The 22,031-nt window shown below is 37.2% G+C and overlaps 1 long non-coding RNA gene across 1 annotated transcript in view; it reads right to left on the reverse strand.

Moving 5' to 3' along the window:
* Positions 1-955: 955 nt before the first annotated feature.
* Positions 956-22,031, reverse strand: part of LOC106997160 (uncharacterized) — a 52,549-nt gene continuing 31,473 nt past the window's right edge. The window contains exons 3-4 of the long non-coding RNA XR_001443290.3: positions 14,097-14,186; positions 956-1,104 (exon numbers count right to left, since the gene is read on the reverse strand). This is a non-coding gene — a long non-coding RNA (uncharacterized LOC106997160). The remainder of the gene's footprint in view (positions 1,105-14,096; positions 14,187-22,031) is intronic.

Raw genomic sequence — 22,031 nt, forward strand, 5'->3', positions numbered from 1 at the left:
AGAGCGAGACTCCGTCTCAAAAAAAAAAAAAAAAAAAGAAAAGGTACCATTCCTTTCAAATGTATCTGTTTAATTTAGTAGGTATGTAAATTGCATGTATTCATGATCACAGATGAAAGCACTGTTCTTTTATTCATGCATTTATTCATCTATTCAATGAAATTTATTGAGTATCTGAAATGTAGTAGAAATTAATTACACACATCCCATGTTTTGTAGGGGCTCACGTCTTCTAAGAAAGTCAATCATCTAAACATTTATTCATGACATAGTTATTTGTGGACAAAGTGCTATGGGATCTACCAAGGAGAGAATTACTCTCTACCTCTCTAGGAATGGGATCTCTGGGGAAACAACACAGTGCAAAGAATTTTATTTTAGATAATAAGCTGGCACTGAATTCAGTCCGGATCCAGCACAGTTGAAAATCTGCTACCTGCATCTGACAAATCATGGGATTATAGTTTGGGGTTAAGATAGTGCTTAACATTATAAAAGATCTAGCATGCCAGATGCAGTGGCTCATGCCTGTAATCCCAGCACTTTGGGAGGCCAAGGCAGGGGAATCAGTTGAGGTCAGGAGTTCAAGACCAGCCTGACCAACATGTAGAAACCCTGTTTCTACTAAAAATACAAAACAACCAGGAGTGGTGGCGCATGCCTGTAATCCCAGCTACTCGGGAGGCTGAGGCTGGGGAATCACTTGAACCCGGGAGGCGGAGGTGGCAGTGAGCTGAAATCATGCCACTGCTCTCCAACTTGGGCAACAAGAGCGAAACTCCATCTCAAAAAAAAATATCTAGCGTAATTGATACCCAGAGAGCTGATTCTATCTTACTTAACAGCACACTTCTTTATAAGATAAAATCATTATCAATATTAACCCTGAAGTAAAAGAAATAACAATAAAACTGGCCAGAAAGGAAATACAGTATAATAGATTAATATTTTTAATTATTTTAATGAATTCTTTGAACAAAGGGGAATATGTATACCATTATACTGGTCACTTATACTAATGAATAATTACATTAGTTTGGTTTTGAGTCTTAACTTCTGTCATTGTTGATGACTTCATCAAAATTAATCTTCTTCATCATACTCCTGCAGAAAAAATAGTCTAGTTAGGGCTTTTAACCTATTTCATTCACAGTTGATCCAATAATACATTTTATTAATTTTCATTTCAGACAACTTCTTTAACATGAAGCAAGATATACAAAATAGTTATGTAAAGTCTTAAACATAAGGATAAGTTTGGCAGAGATGATAAAAATTCCATTTTATAATAAATTTCAGAAAATGCCACTACCCATATCTTTGTTTCTTCTTCGATAGGGTAATTGATTTTAAAGCCTCTAAATATTTCTGCTCTTGAAGAATTGTAAACAGAAATTATAACACCATAGAATGACATATTAAAGTCACGTAAATTATGTTTCTTGTCTTTGCAATCACTGTGCTGTCATTGTTTACTTCAAAGCTACTGCTAAACACAGGAATATGTAACGCAGTAGGAGTCAGAAACAGAACTTTAGCCTGAAGCAAGCTCAAAGGATTTCAAAGTGTTACAGACTTCCTTTCAAAGTGAGTTTATATAGCTGAGCCTAGGTATTCTGGGTCAAGCTGTCTCACCAAAGATTCTCTCAATTTTCATGTAGAATATAAAATGTATTAATGTAGAAATTATAAAATATGCTAACTTGCTACTTATATATTATGTTGGCTTGAATGTGTTCCTCCCAAAATTATGTGCTGGAAACTTAATCCCCAATGCAACAGTGTTAGGAGGTCGGGCCTAATGAGAGGTGATTAGGCCATGAGGGTAGAGTGAATGGATTAAAACCCATATTATTACAAGAGTGCATTTATTATCATATAAGTGCATTCATTATAAAAGTGAGAATTTGGCCCCCTTTTACTCTTTCTCTCACCCTCTCTTTGCCCTTCTGCTATGAAATGACATAGCAAGAAGGTCCTTGCAAGATACTGGCCCCTTGATCTTGGATTTTCCAGCCTACAGAACCATGAGCCAGTAACTTTTTGTTCATTATACATTACCCAGTCTGTGGTATTCTGTTATAGCATCACAAAATGGACAAAGAAAGTTGGTACTAGTGAAGTGTGGTGTTACCATATCAAATACCTGAAAATGTGGAAGCCTCTTTGGAATTGGTAATGGGCAGCTGTTGAAAGAATTTGGAGGAACAGGCAAGTAAAACGCTGTATTGCCATAAACAGGGCATAAAGAGTGATTCTGGTGAGGTTTCAGAAGAGAACTGTAGTAAAAGTATGAAACTTTTTAGACATTAGTTTAGGATTTAAATGATTTTCAGTCTGGTCCTGTGGTAGAAAATGAAAGAACATTTTCAGGAGGGGAAACTAAGGGTATAGCCAAGAGACCATTTGATAAGGAGATTAGTATAGATAGAATGAAGTCAGAGGCTAGTCATGAGACACTGGAAGAATGACCCTGAAGCCACTTTGGAGATTAATGGTACTGCCTCTTATGCCACAGGCACCAAGTTTAATTTCCAATATAATAGTGTTGAAATGTGGGTCCTAATAAGGAATGATTAGGCCATAAGGGGAAATTAAATAGATTAATACCATTATGGCAAAAGTGAGTTCACTATTGTGAGAATGGGTTTGTTATAGAAGGAAGAGTTTGGTACCCTTTTACTCTCTCTCTCTCTCGCCCTCTCTTTGCCCTTTTGCCATGGGACAATATAGCATGAAGGCTTTTGCAAGATGCCAGCCCCTTGATCTCGGACTGCCCAGCCTTCAAAACTGTGAGCCAATATGTTTCTGTTCAATATAAATTACCCAGTCTGTGGTGTCCTTTTCAGCAGCACAAAAAATGACACACACACACACAGATACACACAGACACACACACACACACACACACACACACACACACACACAGATATATATGGTTAAAATTCAACTATAACCACAGCAATTGTTTAGAGCTTAAACTAACAACATATTTTGATTTTTACAGAGGAACATCTTTATGTCACTGACATTATTCAGATTTGCTAGTGTATAGTATTTTTTAAATTATTATTTTAAAACATTTTTGTGGGTGCATAGTAGGTATACATATTTATGGGGTATATGAGATGTTTTGATACAGGCATGCAATGTGAAATAAGCACATCATGGAGAATGGAGTATCCATCTTCTCAAGCATTTATTCTTTGAGTTACAAACAATCCACTACCTTCTTTAAGTTACTTTCAAATATATAATTACATTATTATTGATTATAGTCACCCTATTGTGCTTTCAAATGGTATGTCTTATTCATTCTTTCTATCTTTTGGTATACATTAACCATCACCACCTCCTCCTCAACCCTCTACTATACTTCCCAGCCTCTGGTAACCATTCTTCTACTCTCTATGTCCATGAGTTCAATTGATTTTATTTTTAGATCACACCAATAAGAGAGAACATGTGATGTTTGTCTTTCTGTGCCTGGCTTATTCCACTTAACATGATGATTTCCAGTTCCATTCGTGTTGTTGTAATGACAAGATCTCATTATTTTTATGGCTGAATAGTGCTCCATCATGTATATGTACATTTTTTTTATCCATTCATCTATTGATGGATATTTAGGTTGCTTCCCAATGTTAGCTATTGTAAACAGGCTGCAACAAACATAAGAGGGCAGATATCTCTTTGATACACTGACTTCCTTTCTTTTGGGTATATACCCAGCAGTAGGATTGCTGGATCATATAGTAGGCTTATTTTTAGTTTTTTGAGAAACTTCCAAACTGTTCTTCATAGTGGTTGCACTAATTCACATTCCCACTAACAGTGTACAAGGGTTTCCTTTCCTCCACATCCTCACTAGTGTTTATTATTACCTGTCTTTTGAATATAAGCCATTTTTACTTTGTGCATATGCAACTGGAGTGGGATGGTATCTCATTATAGTTTTGATTTGCATTTGTCTGATGACCAAGGATGTTGAGCACCTTTTCATACACCTGTTTGCTATTTGTACATCTTCTTATGAGAAATGTCTATTTAAATATTTTGCCTATTTTTTGATCGATTATTAGATTTTTTTTTTCTACAGAATTATTTGAGCTCCTTATATATTCTAGTTATTTACTGTTTGTCAGAGGGGCGATTTGCAAATATTTTCTCTCATTCTATGGGTTATCTCTTCACTTTGTTGATTTTATCCTTTTCTGTGAAAAAGATTTTTAACTTGATGTGATCTCATTTGTCTAATTTTGCTTTGATTGCTTGTGTTTGTGGGATATTGCTCAAAAAATCTTTGCCCATTGTCAGGACCAGTCTACAGTACCATTGTCCTGGAGACTTTCCCCAAAGTTTGCCTGTAGTAGTTCCATAATTTGAAGTATTACATTTAAGTATTTAACCCATTTGATTTGATTTTTGTATATGGCAAGAGACAGAAATCTAATTTCATTCTATTTTCATATGTCTGTCCAGTTTTCCCAGCACTATTTGTTGAAGAGACTGTCTTTTCCTCAGTCTATGTTCTTGGTATCTTTGTCAAAAATGAGTTTACTGTAAGTGTGTGGATTTGTCTCTGGATTCTTTATTTTAATCCATTGGTCTATGCATCTGTTTTTATGCCAGTACTATGCTGTTTTGGTTAGTATAGCTCTATAGTATAGTTTGAAGTCAGGCAATGTGATTCCTCTAGTTTTGTTCTTTTTGCTTAGGATAGCTTTAACTATACTGAGTATTTTGTAATCTATTTATACATTTTAGAATTGTTTTTTCTATTTCTGTGAAGAATGTCATTGATATTTTGATAGGAATTACATTGAATCTGTCGATTGCTTTGAGTGGTATGGACAAGTTAACGATATTGATTCTTCCAATCCATGAACATGGAATATATTTCCATTTTTTGGTGTCTTCTTCAAGTTCCTTCATCAGTGTTTTATAGTTTTCATTATAGAGAACTTTCACTTATTCAGTTAATTCCTGTGTATTAAATTTTATGTGTGATTATTGTAAATGAAATTATTTTTTAAATTTCTTTTTTACATTGTTCACTGTTGGCATATAGAAATGATATTCATTTCTGTATGTTGATTTTGTATCTCGCAACTTTACTGAATTCGTTTGTCAATTCTAGTAGTTTTCTTGTGGAGTCTTTAGGTTTTTTCAAATATAGGATCATATAATCTGTAAATGAGGATAATTTGACGTCTTCCTTTTCAATTTGGATGCCCTTTACATCTTTCTACTGTCTGATTGCTCTAATTAGGACTTCTAGTACTATATTGAATAGCAGTAATGACAGTGGGAGTCCTTGTCATGTTCCAGATCTTAGAGAAAAGACTTTCAGTTTTTCCTCATTCAGTATGATACTAGCTGTGGGTCCGTTGTATACGGCTTTTATTATGTTGAGGTATGTTTCTTCTATCCACAGTTTTTTAGGGTTTTTTCTTTTCATGAAGGATGCTAACTTTTGTCAAATGCTTTTTTCAGTATCAATTGAAATGATCATGTGGTTTTTATCTTTCATTCTGTTGATATAATGTATCACACTGATGGATTTGCCTAGGAACTATCTTGCATCCCAGGGTTAAATCACACTTTTTTCTTTTGTCTCCTCTGTGTATTTTCAAATAGCCTGTATTTAAGCTTACTAATTCTTTCTTCTGCTTGCTCCATTCTGTTGTTAAAGAACTCTGCTGTATTTTTTAGTATACTAATTGCATTTTAGAGCTCCAGAGTTTCTGCTTGATTCTTTTAAATTATTTCAATCTCTTTGTTAAATTTATCTGATAGGATTCTGAATTCCTTTTCTGTACTATCTCGAATTTCTTTGAGTTTCCTCAACACAGCTATTTTAAATTCCCTTTCTGAAAGTTCACATATGTCTGTTTCTCTAGGATTGGTCCTTGGTACCTTATTTAGTTCATTTGATGAGGTCATGTTTTTCTGGATGATGATGATGCTAGTAGATGTTCTCTGGTATCGGGGCATTGAAGAGTTACATATTTATAATAGTTTTCACTGTCTGGGCTTATTTGTAGCCATCCCTTCTTGGGAAGGATTTCCAGATATTTGAAAGGACTTGAGTGTTGTGACCTAAGCTGTTTCTGTTTTGGGGGCCATCCCAAGCCAAATAACACTGTGGTTCTTGCAGACTTGTAGAGCTATCGCCTTGATGGTCTTGGACAAAATCTGGTAAAATTCTCTCCATTACCCAGGCAGAGACTCTTGGTCTCATTCTTTAGTTTCTCTCAAACATATGAAGTCTCTCTTTCTCTGTTCTGAGCCACCTAAAGCTGGGAGTGTCCTATCCTGCTGTGGCAGACCTGGTATCAAGATGTAAAACAAATTTATCTTCACTCTTCTCTCTCTTCTCCCGAAGTAGAAGAAAGGGATTTCTTTGGGAGCCATGAAACGTGCAGCCTGGGGCTAGGGGAGGGGTGATGCCAGTTCTCTCTTGACTGCCCAACTGGTGGTGTCTCAGTATGTCACATGCCTCCCCAGTGCCCTGTCTTTGGGTCTGTTTCAGCCCTAGTAGTTGCCTATGAGTTGCAATCCTTGTAACTGAGACTACCTTTCAAGTTTACTTGGAGACTGAGAGCACTTTGGCCCTCAGTGCTGAGGTTTTTGGTCATTCAAGTTCAGACTGCTAGGATCCACAATTCCTCTCTGGCCTGGGCTGCTTTAAATGCTCCCTCCATGGGTGGGCGTCAGCTGAGTTTGATCTGGTTTTTCTCTCTGCTCTAACAGGACAGCACTGAGTTCACTGTCTCAACATTGCTGTGTTCTCCTTCCCTCAGTGCCCAGAGATGCTCTTTATATTACGCTGCTGCTGTAGGGGGATAGGGGAGAGGTGGCCTTGGTGATTCAGGACTGTTTTTTGTATCTCTTCAGTGCTTCTTCCATGATATAAATTTTAAACCAGGTACTATGAGTGCTCATCTAATTTTTGGTTCTTATGAAAGTGTTTTTCTGTGAAGGTAAATTGTTAACTTAGTGTTAATGTCTGGGGTTGAGGGGAGCAATCAGGTGAGCTCTCTATTCCATCTTGCTCTGCCTCCCCACTAATGCATAGGGTTAATAAAGTAGACTGACTTTTAGTTAGTTTTATTATTGCTTTATCATTTGCTATATGCACTATGTCTGTCTTATTGGCTACATGTGAGGTTGACAACTTTGGCAGCCCCACCCTTGGAATGCCACTATTCTTGGAAAATCTGAGTTAGAGGGTAGAGCTAAATCATCTCTAATCAGGAACTGGGAAATAGGCTTTGTCTTTTTATTAAGGTTAATATTGTTGTTAATAATAGTAACAGTAAATCTCAAATCCCTAAGTATTGATACTGAATCAGGCCTATTCTACTTGTCATTCGGTGTGCCAATCACTAAGATGACAAGTTATGTAGCAAAGAAAGGGTTTATTCACCGGGAAGCTAAGTAAAGAGATAAGAGAACAGATCACAAATCCACAGCCCAAAGACGAGTTTTAAGGATGTTTATTGCATAGATGAGCAAAGTGGTCCAAGGTATGGAGAAAAGTGATTGGAGGTAAAGAAAAATTAGTCAACTGGTGATCTGCACTAATGTAGTCAAGTTTTATAGCTCTTCACAGGACTCATGTTCACACAATGGTGTGGTTAGCATGATTGGAAGGTGGAGTTATTTGCCCTTTGAAGCCAAAAGGTCACCTATCAAACATTCACATAGGCCCAGTTGAAGGGTCAATGGTCTTAGCTGATACGAACTGGACAAGAACTGACCCCAAGTCCCTGAAAAATAACTTAAGCAATTGTTACCATGGTGACCCAAACATTGGTGATGTTATCTATAAGAAAGTTAGTGGGAGTTTAGATATATATTGTTTAACTGTGTGACTTTTAGGTATATGAGTTTCAAAATCAACTAAAAGCAAGTGACTAAAAACAAATGAAGCAAGTTAAGTTTGGCAGGCCTAATCAGGTTAACCTTCAGTTTCAGTATGAAATTCTTAAGTCTATTGGGAAGAAAGCAGAAGCATATCCAGGTAAGGAATTCTGTCCACACATCCTGCCCTCTGAGATTCTCGCTCACTTGTGTCTGGAATGCTACCACATCATCTTTTCAGCAGAAAGCAGTTTGACTTACTGTGTTACAATTTCCTTTACCCACTGAGGGATCAGCTGATTCCAATGTAGGTTTGCAACTTTAGTCAAGGCTTTTGTTTCTTACAACTGCATCTCCTCATATGAAAAAGTGCAGATGTTAGACTACATCAGAAGACACAAACATCCCTACAGAAGCCAGGAGGTAATAACTGTGACTGAAGATGGCAAAGGCTGAGCAAAAGGGAGGAGTAGAGACTGCAAAAACCAGACAGCCCACATTCTGTCCCAAGCAGGTAGCACCTGCTCCATATTCACCAATCAATGCCACATGCAGGTTTGGTGTTGCCAGATATGTTTACTTCTCCAGAAAGATCAATTACCTTCTTTTTTAAATGTTCAATCTTATGCTTTCGAATGCTGGAAATGAATTTTTGAAAATTAAAATCTTCATGAGACAAATACATATCTACAGGCCAGTTTATGGTCTCTGAATTTTGTGAGATTTCTTATTCTTGGGTTTCCTTAGTGATTCAATCATGCTAGAAAAGAGGAGCTTGACTTTATTCCTTGGGGAGAACATCCAAAAAATGGTTTCTGATCTGATGCCAAGCTCACAGTTTGACCTTTTATAAACCATTGTTGGTTTGGTCTAAATCTGTTTAATCCACACAGCTTGTACCCACTAGGCTGGGAGAAAAGGAGGATTATCTTTTGTCAATGGTTTCCATTCTACATCATGACTTTGAGGTCCATTTGGGATTATGTTGGCTTTTTCTATTAGGATATAAATACAAATGGAAATGGAAATGAAACAAATGAAAATTCCCAAACTGAACACACAAAATTAAAGTACAGAATCTCTACATGTTAATGAGCCTCTTCTATTTTAATGGTGAAAGAATGAATTAAGATAAGAACTATCTTTACTGCTTTTTCTTTACATACTCTTTTTTTTTTTTTTTTTTTGCTGCTAACATTTGGTGTTAATTGGTTTGGTAAGTTAGGGATACTTTTGTTTTGTGTTGTTTTGTTTTACTTGCAATGCACTGCAACTCACTACCCATTTCAAGTTTTATTTTTCCCTTATTTATTTGATATTTTCCTAAAATTCACAAAGTATAAGGAATTCTAAAGATTGACAAGAGATTAAAAGTAATTGGAATGAAAAGGAGGAAAGAAAGGCAGGGGATCAGAAGAAGGCAAAGACTGGGGAAAGGAAGCCTGAACAGAATTATCATTGTCCATCATTAGTCAAAGCTGCTGCTCTTGATTGTCATGTTGAGTCTAGTGGACTTTCCTCAGTGACAGAAATCCATACTCGCATTCTTTTGTTTAATGCTTCCATTGTAATGGGAGAGGGTACTTATTCAAATATAATACCATTCCCAGAAGACTTATGAAAACATACCGAAAGTCAATGTATGAGAATTCTCTCAGTCCCAATTTTTCATGTAATGAAGGGCATTTTTGAAGCATAACTTATGCATTTGCATCGTTTGTTATGATCAATTAAACTGGAGCACACAATTATAAATTAAACCTTTTCAGAAGAAGATTAAAATGATCTTATAAACAGGCTTTTTAGTATGAGAGGATAAGTTTTACCTCTGAATTGAAAATCAATACCATATAAAAACTAATGCGAGAGAGTTTAATCTTCAGTTTATTCTCGACTACTGTGAGAAACAAAAAGAAACTATAATTTACTTAGGATCTGTCTGTTTAATTTCTAGAACAATTGCATTAATGGAGAGAGTCATTATTAGTGCAAAGGAATGCATTTGAACGCTTTGCAATCACAAGAACAATGTTGAAAGTCTCCATGCTTGAAATTTAATCTGTTTAACAGTGCTGTGATCTAATAAAGGAGTACCTGAATTTCAGCCATTTACAAAACATTTGCATTTGTCTGTGCTTGCCTGTTTTAATTAAATTCCTGGGGGAAAATAACCACATCAGGCATTTAAAACAATTATTCTAAAATATTGCCTCATTGCTGAAAGGAATAAAATATTTCTGGCAAAGGCCAAGAAGTGAATTATACATAACATTTTCAATGAATATTTTACCCTTTATATAGACACAAGCAACAAGAAACCAGAAATGTAATTTCAGAATCTCTAAGAGAATTTCAATGCCAAATGTCAAACACAAGAATTTAGAGGAAAAGAAGAATAAAAAACATATAATTTAAAACAACCAATCATCTTTATATCTTAATCTTTGTACACATCCCTAATTATTTAAAAAGGTGTCTTTTTAGGGCAGTATGGGTTATGAGAAATCTTGCAATCTTTTTTTTTGAGACGGAGTCTTGCTCTGTTGCCCAGGCTGGAGTGCAGTGGCGTGATCTTGGCTCACTGCAAGCTCCGCCTCCCGGGTTCACACCATTCTCCTGCCTCAGCCTCCCCGGTAGCTGAGACTACACGCTCCCGCCACCACACCCGGCTAATTTTTTTGTATTTTTTTAGTAGAGACGGGGTTTCATCATGTTAGCCAGGATGGTCTCCATCTCCTGACCTCCTGATCCATCCGCCTCGGCCTCCTAGAGTGCTGGAATTACAGGCATGAGTCCCCTGCCCGGCCGAACCTTGCAATCTTACTTGAAATGTAGAAACTTGGGCCCTAGCAAAAATCTAGGAATCAGAATATCTAGTTTATGGGCCTGGTGCAGGATCTAGGAAACTGAATTTTAGATTTTAGGAGATTCTGATGCAAATGACACTTTGGGAAACGCTACACTAGAGCTGTAACAAATTATTCATGTTTATTAGATATTTCGTTAGCAGCTAAATGCTTTTTTAAACCCAGCATGGGAAGAAAACAGAGCTGTTCTGACAAAGACAGGTTGTCAGTCTCAAGACTGGCGTACTTGGCCTGCCCTTCAACCTTAAGAGGTAACCCATTCCTGTGGACTATTGACAACCAGTACTCCTCTGTCCTCAAAACTTGATTAAACAATAGCTTTTCTATCTCCTCTTGGGAAGAACTAAAAAGTTAACATGAACATTCTTGTGAGAATTTTACTAACATTTTGGGGGGATGTGTTTTCTAATCCAGACTAACATATAACAGGTCAGCCCCAAGACAGTCTAACCAGATGTTCAAGGTTACCTTGATTCTGATGAGCTATTTCCCTGGCAAACCCATTTTTAACTGTTTTATATCACCTGTGTTTTTGATTGAATTATTGTGTAAGAAAGCAATATTTGGCTGCCTAACAACCATTTCCATCCTCATTTGGGCTTTTTTTGTTTTCCACTAAAGGATGCAAAGAGTATGAAAAAGCCAGTGCTGACCTCCTTGGCTTCCCTTGCAGCCAAGAGCGGCCATGCAACCCAGTTTCGAACAAACATAAGTAAGAGGCAGTCTTCTGGAGCCAGTATAAAAAATGATATTTTGGTGATAAAAGCAGCAGGGTACTAAAGAGAGCTTTCTTGACATTTTGGCTGCCCTCTGCTTTTTGCCCTTGGAAGCAGTCACACGAAGTTCTGTCAGAAATGGTAGCAGCTGCCTCGTCATCCCAAGGAACGGCCAGGAGAATGATAGAGACACGTGTTTCTACCCTACCATGGTGCAGCTGATGAGTGAACGCCAGAAGGGTCTACCTCCAACTTTCTTGTTTTATAAAAATTAATATCCTTGAATTATAGGCCTCCTTAGTTGTATTTTTGTTTCTTTTACCTAAGAGCATTCTAACTAATGTTGTTTATAACATTTTTCTTCTCCACTGGGTCATCTTCTCTTAGTGGAATATTTTCCTAGGAACTTTTTGAAGTAATCTAATATTAAAACTTGAAAGCATTTCTAGCTGGGTGACTAATGGTATAATGTGTACACACACACACACATTTCTAGTTCAGATTCAAAATCAGAATACCCAGAGGTAAATTCTGCAACTTGCACAAGCACTCAAAACTATCTTGTTAGTCATCATTTAAAACATTGATTTTTATATATATATATACCTTGTTTTCCTCCAAAATGTGTTTAGAAAAACTTATAACTATTCACAAATTATAGACTTAGAATATTACATAGAAAGACTTTAGAGCAAAATCAAAACGGAAGCAAGAGTTGAGTCATGATACAGAGCCTAGGTAAAGAGAAATAAAAAAAAAAAAAAACCATAATCTGAGATGCTATACGGTGAGACCATATATTTATTTTTAAACCAAGTACCAGTAGTTATTTGAAGCAAACCAATTGTTTGAAACAATTGTAACTATTCCTGATCCAAATGTCAGGAAGGAATTTTTTTCCCTGAGAATTCTTATAAATAGAGTATTGTGTGGTGTAGTCAGGCTCTGTGGTATGGTATCCTGGGACCTTTGCCTCCATCATCACACCAGGGTGCCTGGCCCTTTGTGAAGGTGTTTTTTGTTTTTGTTTCTTTTTTTTTGAAACACGGTCTCTCTCTGTCACCCAGGCTGGAGTGCCGTAGTACAATCATAGCTCACTGCAGCCTGGAACTCCTAAGCTCAAGTGATCCTCCCACCTTAGCCTCCCAAGTAGCTGGTACCATAATGGTGTGCATAATGGTGCACACCATTATGCCTGGCTTTTTTTTTTTTTTTTTTTTTTTTTTTTGCAGGAATGGTGTCTCGCTATGTTGCCCTGGCTGGTTTCAAACTTCTGGCCTCAAGCGATCCTTCTGCCTTAGCCTGCCAAAGCACTGGGGTTATAGGCAAGAGCCACCACAGCTGACTCACGAAGCTTATTGCGTAGTCCAAAGTGAAGCAAAGAAAACAAAGAGTCAACCTAAACAGACTTCTTAAAAAGGATTCATGGGGCACACTAGGACAACTTTGCTTGGGTTGAGTAAATGGAAACTAACTTCTTAAAAAGAGTGTTGTAATTACAATGTAAGTGTTAAGAACATAGATTCTGAAGCCGAGTTGCCTGGCTTTGAATCTCACCCTTGCTGCCTATTATCTGAGTGACTGTGGACATGCTACATAATCCTCTGTATCTCAGTTTCCTCATATGAATTATACTACTACTTAGTTATGAAGTTTTGTGAGGAGCAAATGTGCTGCTTAACACAGTGCCAGGGACATGATAAGTATTATGTTAGTGATTGCCATTATCTTATTTAGAGGTAGCTCTACCATGAGCTTTGAACTAAACCATGTTATAAATCATTCTGGGTTCTAGTCATCAGTTCCCCATAAAAGTTAGTCTAATATTTAGTGGCTTTGAAAAGCAAGCACTTCTACTCATGATTGTGTAGGTCAAAACTTTGGCAGGCCTCCTATGAACAATTTTTCTGCTGCTCAAAGCACTGACTAGGGTCACTCAGTGGTATTAATCTGGTGGCTGGTCTGGTCTGAAGTCTGGGCTCCGCTGAGACTATAAAAGAAAGTGCCTACACATGACCTATCCAGCCAGGCAGCCTCAGTGCAATTAGACTCCTCATATAGTGGCTCAAGTTTCTTAGGGAGTTGATATTCCCAGAGATCCAGGTAGAAGTAGCAAAGTGTTTTCAGACCGGGTCTTAGAAGTTCCAGAATGTAGCTTCTACTGCATTCTATTGTTCAAGCAAGACATAAAGGTCAATGCAGATTCAAAGGGGGAAGAATTAAAGTCCACATCCCAATGGAAAGAGAATAAAGAACTTGCAACCATCTTTAATCTACCATATCAAGAATATACCTTCCTGGTCCAGTCTGAGACATGGGTCACTACATCATCATATGCATCATCATATGTATTCCTTCTTCAGTGACATAGAGATGCTAGGTGAAGCTCTTCAATATGAGGATGCACACAATTTAAATTCTTTTAGAAGAAAATTGTATTTGAAGACTTTTGATCACAAAAAGCACTGTACTACTAATCATTTCATATTTTCTTAGTATCAATAAAACCTATTTTGTATTGTGAAACACAGGATTTCTTTTTAAGATCAGCAATCTCTATTTTCTCTTCTGAGAATTGGGTCACAAGAAAACTCAAGCCCTCAGAACTTGACAATTCTGTGCTTAGGCAGAATTACTTACTTACCAGAAGCCATTTGATGATTCCGGTCATCACAGTTCAGTATCCAAACTGTAAGATTAATTAGCATGTTGACTTTCAGGCTTTGTATGTCAACTGAAATGTGAATAACCTGTATTAGAGACCGATAATAAAATACTAACATTGAAACCTACTGCAAAAATGCTTATGACTGGAAGGAACTATGAGAATGGCAGAAAATTGGATTTAAGCTATTCAATAAAGAAAAAGTGAGAAGTTTTGGGAGAATGCAATGGGTCTCATATTTGCCTTATACCTGGTAGAAGTCACATAGTGGAGGATCCCAGATTGAATTTGCCCCTCAGAATATCCAGCAAACACATTGTTGTGGTTTGTTGATGTTTTCTGTATTATGTTTTTATTGTGAGTTTTAAGTATTTGCGTACAGCATTCATGATACTCAGGCACAGTCCTTACCACTCCTTATTGTGATACACTGATCTGCTTTGCTTTTGTATATTGCTTGCTTAGCCACCTCCTGGAACTTGAGAAGGCCTCATTAGCTCTATGGCCTTCTCTGATCTTTAGCATCTTTGAGCTCAGAAGCTAACCTCCAACATAAAAGGAAATGAGTGCGTTAAAAAATGTATCACTCTTAGCTCTCGAGGGTAGGTTCTAGAACTAGGGCCACAGTGAGTTGAAGGAAGAGAGAAATGATGTACGCATCTCTCAATGGTGGGAGAGCTGGAATATAACAATGTGTGTCACCATCTGGTTACTTTTGCTGGCTGTCTTGATGTCTGACCACTAGGGTTTCAATCCAGACTCTTATTTTATTTTATTTTATTTTGGGGATGGAATCTCATTGTGTCACCCAGGCTGGAGTGCAGTGGCATGATCTCGGCTCACTGTGACCTCCGCCTCCTGGGTTCAAGTGATTCTCCTGCCTCAGCCTCCCAAGTAGCTGAGATTACAGGCGCCCACCACCATGCCTGGCTAAGTTTTGTATTTTTAGTAGAGACAGGGTCTCACCAGGTTGGCCAGGCTGGTCTTGAAGTCCTGACCTCAGGTGATCCACCTGCCTCAGTCTCCCAAAATGCTGAGATTACACGCGTGAGCCTCTGGGCCTGGCCCAGACTCTTATTTTTACACTGCTTACTCTGGTGTCTTATGTCATTCATCTTGAGCATCATTATCCTGAAGACTACCTCAAGTGTGGTGAAAAATGCAGTGTTTTAAAAGATGTGCTCAAAAAGGCAAGCTGCTTTCTCTGTAGCTATTTCATTACTTGAGCTGGGGCCATTTTTCCCACAGTCGAATCAGCCTATTGCTGATTATATTAGCAGGGCTTGCAGTAGACTCACTAATAGCTAACAATTGTAGGGAGAAAAAAATCTTGTATAAAGTATTAGAACATCATGAGATTGCCTTTATTAGTCACCAGTCAAATCAATCAAATCAGATCAAGCTTGCCCTTGTTTTGACAGAACATTTGTTCTGTCCAACATTTAAGCAAAGACCACTTAGTAAATGACTCTATTTTCTTACATATGTTTGTACCTTTTGGAAAATATATTTATACCACTAGGAATGTGAACATTCTCTGTGTGTACCTTCATATTCATTTCTCCTCATTATTGCCACTTTAAGAACCTTCTTGTTCAAGAACAACATGGAATGTTCCTCAGGTCCTATTGTAAGCAAACTGCTGGATCTTATTCAGGCAATTCTGGAATTGGACTGCAAATAATGGTTGAACCTCTGTTTAAGAGGTCATTCTTACCCCCAACCCCCTGCCCAAACATGATGCAATTTGACACACTCTGGGTTTTCCATTTCCCTCCACTTGTTGATTTTTGGTCCTGTGTCAAGGAATTATTCTCATTAGAACAATAACAACAAAAACCCTTTGTTCCTTCATTGGTCTCTTGGGTGTTTTTAGTGGTATTGAACTCAGACATATATTTACTGTTTCTTGAAATCTTGAATTCCACATCTCACTGGAGTCATTACAGCCTTACAGCATGAGATAAGTTAAATCGTATGGCATTTGTTTGAGAAGTTTCTAAAGAACAAAAGGAGTGTATGTGTCAGGAGGAAGGATGGGGGTGGATGGACTCTGTTTATACATCCAAGATCATGGAAAACTCCTTCTCTTAAAAATAGCTGTCCTTTGTGGCAGTTACTGCTTGTTGCCTATCCCAAATCCATTTCTCCTTCTTCCTTCCTAGCAGGATCTCTGATTATGTTCAGGACTGTAATGTTTGTAGTTAAAAAGACCCATTGCCTGGAGTTCCTTTGTGAGAATATAACTGTTTTGTATCTTTACTGTGACCACAGTTATAGAGATCTATATGGGTGATAAAACATCACAGAACTATATACATGAACATATAAGAACCTGAAAACTGAATGTACACAAGAACTGGTGAAATCTTAGGAGGGTCTGTCATCCAGACTAATTAACTGTGATCTATTGATGGAAATTTAATTTTGATGATGTACTCTAGTTATGTAAGATGTTACCTTTGAGGGATGCAACATCGTGGCTACATAGGATCTTTGGTATAATTTTTGCAACTTCTTGTGAGTCTGTAATTATTTCAACATAGAAACTTAAACAAAATAAAGATATTGACCTGAGAATTCCTTGGAAGTAAGGATTCCCTAGCAAACTAATTTTGACCAATGAGATATAAGCAGGTGGTGATCCTGGGTGAGCCACTTTATCTTACTTAAGAAGGGCAGACTATTGCATTACCCTCCATTCTTTTACCTTTTTTCCTGTGTACAACATAGACATGGGGCCAGAGATGTAGTTTATTTCATACAAGTATGAAGTAGAACATTGCCTAAGTAGGTGATATAGAAAATTAGAAGGAACTTGGGTTCTTGACTGTACTAGTCCAGGACAATCTACACGGGGGTTTTTAATCATGTGAGGAAAATGGAGCCCTTAGATGTTTAAGGCCATGAGATAGGGTTTATGTTCTTTGTTTTGCATGAAACCCTAAACAATATTTTTTAGTTCCAAATGTAACGTTGGTCACCGAAGTTCTGGGAGCTGGTAGACTTTTATTTCTCCATTCTGACGAGAACTATGGACAGTACACTAGATAACACTTTGGGAGACCTGTGTTCTTACAATAAGAATGGACAAGAAGTTCCATTTTCTCTATGATGAGAAGGTTGGACTTAAGAACCCTGAAGACATGTATTTGTACGATTCAAGGAAAACCTTAAACTAGGGAATGGAGAATGATAGAATGTAGAGGCATGTTAAATCATTACCTAATGATCAAAGAGTATGGAGTAAATAATGTGAGAAATAGATGGATATTAAAGACAGGGTGATAGACTAAATCACTTTTCACACTTTTATTATCTTTTTCTTATCAGAGAACAATTACTCCTTCCTATTCCCATATGTCTTGCTTTGCTTCCTGGGAGAAGAGTGAACTTTGAGCCTGACCATGGAATGTGCTTTGGCCAATGGAATATGAATTTCACATAGAAACCTTATGAAGCATCGTAAATTTTCAACAGAGCCCTTGCTCTTCTCCTGTGCCATCAAGCTTCCTCTCTCATCTATTTCATTGAATGAGAAGACATGTGAAACAGACCTACAGCTTGGGTGCAGTCAATCCACAGCTGAAACATAACATGAGCAAGGAATATGCCTTTGTTGTAAGCCAGTAAGAATTTAGAGATTTAGTTACTGCAGCAAATTCATACAAAGAGGATCCAACAACTCATTGACAAGAAGCAGTCCAAGAAGAAAGTTGCAAAAGTGCAAAAATGATAATCTAAGAAAGGAATTGTGACTAGAAGCTGGGAAGTAGGATCAGGCACTAAAGAATGGGAACATGAATTTGGTTGGGTAAATTCTTTAAATTTTGCCAAATGTTGTCTTTTATATTATACAGCAAAGTGGTTATAAGTAGGGGCTCTTGAGACCAGACACATAGGTTCTAATTCTCAATCTTCCATTGGCAAATTTTTGTCCTTGGTCAAGTTACATGAAGTCTTCTCTAAAACAGGATAATAAATAGGACTGTGTACTCATTAGCTGGTGTACAAGGAGGATAAAGTGTATCAACACCTAGCACTTGAGGGCTTGGTCTATATCACGCACTGAATAAATGCTAGTTACTATTAATGCGAGAATTCTTTTTTTCACCCCCATTATCCCAAAATACTATGCTTTGGGCTTTCCCTAGACAATGAGAAAATTACCAGAGCTGTAAACATAAATCCTGACCAATGAATGAAGGGCTAGAAAAAATTGAGGCAAGACAAAAGTTAGAAAAAGTATAAAAATGAAAAATGTTTGGTTGGGCGTGGTGGCTCATGCCTGTAATCCCAGTACTTTGGGAGGCCTAGGTGGGTGGATCACTTTAAGGTCAGGGGCCTGGCCAACGAGTGAAACCCTGTCTCTACTAAAAAAAACTAAAAAATTAGCTGAGTTTGGTGGTGTGCACCTGTAATCCCAATTACTAGGGAGGCTGAGGCAGGAGAATGGCTTGAACTCAGGAGTTGGAGGTCATAGTGAGCCAAGATTGCATGACTGCACTCCAGCTTGGGCGACAGAGGGAGACTCCTTCTCCAAAAAAAAAAAAAAAAAAAGAAAGAAAGAAGAAAAATGTTTTGCCTGTTTATCCAACCTTTTATTTTCCTGTGGATTGGCCTGTTTAATATATGTACATATAAAATAATTATATATAAAGGTAGTAAATATGATATATAATTATATTACATATAAATATAAATAATTATATTTATATGTAATATAATTATATATAGAATTCTTCCTTTGCCTTTAGTGTGTGTGTGTGCATATGTGTGTATACGTATGTGTGGGTGTTTATATATAGTGTATGTGTATATAAACATATATATAAACATATATACACACACACTAAAGGCAAAGGCAAAGGCCTTTTGTGTGTGTGTGTGTGTGTGTGTGTGTACACTAAAGGCAAAGGAAGAATTCAAAATATTCTACGTTTTAGTGTAATTACTATTATTAATTTTTATTGGAAAATTTTGAACATACACAAACTGGTGGGAATTGTAAAATGAGCCCCAGTGTATTCAGCACCTAAGTATAGCAATAATCAGCTCATGACTATTCTCATTTCATTTATGCTCCTTCTTCCCCTGCTCCACTAGCTTATTATTAAGAAAATTCCAGACATCATAGTATTTGGTTTAATAACTTTGAAAAATAGTTTGCAATGAATATTTTTCTAATAAAGGATAGCATGTTTCGACTCTTAGAGTTTCTTATTATGAATTACATAGCATCAGAAAATTAGAGTGTAATTATTAACTGGTGGGTGGTATATCAGCTTGTTAAAACACAAAGTATGAGCTGTGATCATGGTCTAGAGCCAAGAGTCTGCCACACATGCTTCGCACATGGCTTCAGGGCACTTCTTTTTCAAGTGCAGTGGTGTGAGCAAGATATTTAAGAATGGCACCTTATAAAACCTAAAGAAAAAATCATTGCCAAAAAAGTCAATTCATTTTATTTCAATACATATTTAAAGACCATCAAGAATCCAATATACTTTATTATTTGAGAAAAAATAGGTGAGTACAAGATAGCCCTGCCCTTATAGTCCCATATGGAGAGAGACACATGTATAGTTAGTTATAACCCAAGACAATTTGAAGACTTTTAGTATAGAATTCCGAACCAAAGGCTCTATCATCAAGAGGAAGTGTGAGTCATTTTGTGTTTGGGGAGATGAGGCAAAGAGAGAGAGTTTTCTAGAGAGAGCAATTTTTTTTTTTTTTTGAGACAGAGTCTTGCTCTGTCACCTAGGCTGGAGTACAGTGGCGCGTTCTCGGCTCACTGCAACCTCAGGTTCAAGCAATTCTCCTGCCTCGGCCTTCTGAGTAGCTGGGACTATAGAAGCGCACCACCATGCCTGGGTAATTTTTGTATTTTTAGTAAAGAGGGGGGTTTCACAATGTTTGCCAGGCTGGTCTCAAACTCCTGACCTCAGGTGATTCACCCACCTCAGTCTCCCAAAGTGCTGGGATTACCGGCAGAAGCCACTGCGAGAATGAGTAGTATTTTTGACTGGTGAACTAGAAAGTAGGTGGGTGAGGAAAGAAAACATTTTTTAAAAGGTGTGAACATATATATGCATAGAGTATCAAAGGAATCAGTGACATTTTGGATCCCAAATCTGGAAGCTTCTTTCTAGTGTTATATAAGTTTAAGTAGTGTTCTAGAAACTTTAAAAAATATATATCGACATCGCTTGGTGGCATCACTAAACACTCTCTACATACTGAAGACATTTTATGCACAAATTAAATAATAAAACATTTATATTTATTTTACATATTGTCACAAAACGAGGGTCAGTAAACCATGACCCTCAGGCCAAATCTGGCCCTTTGCCTATTGTTGTAAATAAAGTTTTGTTAGAACATAGCCATACCTATTCAGTTAGTATAATCTCTAGCTACTTTAGTGCTACGATGGCAGAACTGAGTAGTTGTAAGAGACTAACTCTATTGCAAAGCCTAAAGTGTTTACTTATGGTCAGGATTAGTGACAGCTTCCTTAAATTTTGTGACTGAGATACCTCACTTGCCTCACTTTAGTCCTGATCTTGTGTTTACTATCTGGCTCTTAATAGAAAACTTTTTCCAAGCCCTGTTATACAATAAAAGGCTTTGTAGCAGATAATACTCTTACATTTAGCATTTTCCCTGACATAAAATGACATCTGTTCATTCTCTAATGAACCAGAAGACTAGGAAGTGGTGGGTTGTGAACATTCATTAGTATACAGTAATACATTACCAAGTGGAAAATGTACTCTGCCTTTTCTGTAAAGCATCCTGAAAAGTGATGTGGACCAGGGCTTTTCATTGATTGCAGTATGGATGAATCAAATAGGATTCATTTGTTGGTCTTTCCCTTTTCTTATTTATGCCATGTAATACACTTATCTTTTCCTTTCCAGATATTTTCCCCATTAGGTTGCATTATTATAAACTTCGGGTTATATGGGCAGACTGCTTTGTATTTTATGCTTTTTGAATCAGTGCATGCATTGAGTTCAATAAAATTACTTTCATACAACATAAATAACTAGACAACAAAAGATTAGTCAGAATAAATGAAAACTCAAATGGAATGTCAATGCCTCTAGCCCCTTCATCTTCTCCTGTGTTTTCATCCACTCCCTCAGGTTACTCTAAAGAGTACTCTAAATATGCCCTGGGCTTCTCATGTTTCTAATGAAGCATTCTTCCACATGAGTTCCATTGTCACTTTAGTCAGGGTGTTCTGTTCAGAGAAGATTGCTTTGGACAATGCTTTGTGTAAATTTTTATCTATCTTTTTGCAGCTCTCACCATATAAAAAATCTCATATTTATAGTTTGAGGGCATTACATCACCAATGGGACAAACAATAGGCAGAACCAAGGACACAGATATAATGTGAATATGCCAAGAGATTTGTAAATTTCTTTTTAAGAGAATATACAGTGTAGGGGAAGAAAAATAATTTTCTCTCCCTCTTTCATAGTTCTTAACTGGGACTCCTCCTAACAAAAGACAGATTAAAAAGAGGAAAAAAAATAGAAGTTAGTTAACATGTATTCCTCATGTATACATTGGGGAAAAACCACTGAAATGAGAAGTCTCAAGAATGTAGCTCAAAGAAGGCATTTTAAACTTCAGACGTAAATATCACCATATTCTGAAACAATGAAGGGTGTGGGGAAAGGCCCAGCTAAGGTAAGATGAGCAAGAGAAGTGAAAGGTAAGGTTTGTTATGCAGGTGCCTTCTCCATTGATTCTGGAGTCTCTAGTGATTTAGTCTTCCTTCTCTTCTTGGTGTAGAGAGGAAGATACCCTTACAAATGGACACTTACTTTACAGATATAAATTTCATTTACAAAAAGGTAACTTTAAAGAGCTATGCCTGTGTCTGCCTACTTTCTGAAT

Source organism: Macaca mulatta, chromosome 2, assembly GCF_049350105.2.
Source record: "Macaca mulatta isolate MMU2019108-1 chromosome 2, T2T-MMU8v2.0, whole genome shotgun sequence".
NCBI lineage: Eukaryota > Metazoa > Chordata > Mammalia > Primates > Cercopithecidae > Macaca > Macaca mulatta.